This window comes from Plecotus auritus (assembly GCF_963455305.1).
Source record: "Plecotus auritus genome assembly, chromosome: 3".
In the NCBI taxonomy this organism is placed as follows: Eukaryota; Metazoa; Chordata; class Mammalia; order Chiroptera; family Vespertilionidae; genus Plecotus; species Plecotus auritus.
In genome coordinates, this window is record NC_137772.1 from 141424209 (window position 1) to 141426308 (window position 2100).

Consider the following 2100-nt stretch of genomic DNA (forward strand, 5'->3'; position numbering starts at 1 on the left):
TTTAGCCAAGAGTTGGAAGTACCTATCATCGATGAGTGAATAAAAAAGCCATGGTACAAACCTGGCTGGGTGTCTCAGTTGGTTGGAGCATTGTTCCGTACACCAAAAGGTATTGGGTTAATGGCAGGGTTCTTGATCCAGCATCTAGAAGGGCTCAGGAATGTGGAGAAGCGCTGTGTGTAAATTAAATAAGAGTCCAGAGATGAAACATAATTTTGAAAGGCATTTTGGGGAGTCAGAGAAGACTTAGCTAAAGGAACTAAATTCTCCTTGTCTCAGGACCTTTTGCTTTTTATTAACACAAATTGTCCTAAGGCAAGCTAGATATACACTTCAAAGGCCAGGGTTTGGAACACAGAATCCATTGTCAGATTGGTGAAATTACCTCTGGCTGTTCAGGTGTTTGGCCAGGAGGAAGCAATAGCATGGAGATTGAAATGCCCTTAGCTGTCTGGCAGCAAGCAATCCCTTCATGCATCCTTTTCAGGTTTGGGGAAATGCCCTCAACCATCTCCAGCTGATTCAGCCTTGCTGACATGCTGGAATTGGCTTCCAGCATTGGGTTCAATTCCTGGTCAGGGCACATACCTAGGTTACAGGTTTGATCCGAGGGATCAGGGCATGTACAGGAGGTAACTGATAGTAACTGATAGATATTTTTCACTTCAATGTTTCTCTTTCTCTCTCTCCCTCCCTCCCTCCCTTCTCTCTCCCTTTTTCTGTAAAACATCAGTGAAAACGTATCCTGCTCTAGTTGGTTTGGCTCAGTGAATAGAGCATTGGTCATGGGTGCATGAGGGAGGCAACCAATCGATGTGTCTCTCTCACATTGATGTTTCAATGCTTCTCTCTCTCTGTGTCTCCCTCTCCCTTCCACTCTCCCTAAAAAATCAATGGAAAAATATCCTCGGGTGAGGATTAACAAAAAAATTATTTAAAACACACATACAAAAAAACATATTCTCTGGTGAGGCTTAAAAAAAGAGAAAAATTATCTGTGGTACATTTACACAATGGAATATTAATCAGCCATAAAAAAGATGGAATTCTTACTTTCTGTGACAGCATGAATGGACCTGGAGATTATTATGCTAAGAGAAATAAACCAGTTAGAGAAAAACAAGTACCATAAGCTTTTGCTTATATGTGAAATCTACTGAACAAAATAAACTAACAAAGCAGAAACAGACTCATGGATACAGAGAACAGACTGACCATTGTCAGTTGAGCAGGGTTTTGGGGCTGGGTGACAAGAGTGAAAGGATTAAGCAAAGAAAAAAAAGAGACTCATGGACACAGACAACAATATGATGATTACCAGAGGGAAGGGAGATTGGGGAAAGATAGAAGATGGTAAAGCTGGCATAAATGAGAGAGAGAGAGAGAGAGAGAGAGAGAGAGAGAGAGAGAGAGAGAGAGAGAGAGAGAGGTTTGTGTTTTTTTAAATATGTTTTATTGATTTTAGAGAAAAGAAGAGAGAGTGAGAGAAAGACAGAAACATTGATGAAAGAGAAACATCAACCAGCTGCCTCCTGCACGCCCCCTACTGGAGCATGTACCCTGACCAGAATCCAACGGGCAACCTCCTGGTGCATGGGACAGTGCTCAACCTACTGAGCAACACTGGCCAGGTGGGATAGAAAGGTTTTAAAGAATTGACTTGTGATTGTTGAGGTTTGGCAAATCCAAATTCTGATGAGGGAGGCCAGCAAGCTGGAGACTTGGAAAAGTGTTACTGTTTGATTTCAAAAATAGTCATTTGGAAAACCAGGAAGAGCTGATATTGAAGATAGAGTGAAGGCAGTCTGATGGAGCATTCCCTCTTGCTTGGAGAAGGTCAGCCTTTGATTCTATTCAGGCCTTCACTGATTGGCGAGGCCCACTTACTAGTACATTATGGAGGGCAATATGCTTTACTCAAAGTCTACCCATTTAAATGTGAATCTTCTACAAAAAAACATCCTCAAGAAACAGCCAGAATAACATTTGACTAAATGTTTGGGCAAATGGTTCAGCCAAGGTGGCACATAAAATGAATCTACCTGGATAATCTAGAACCGTCTCACTGTTTTAAAGTCAGGCAATTAGCAAACTTAATAC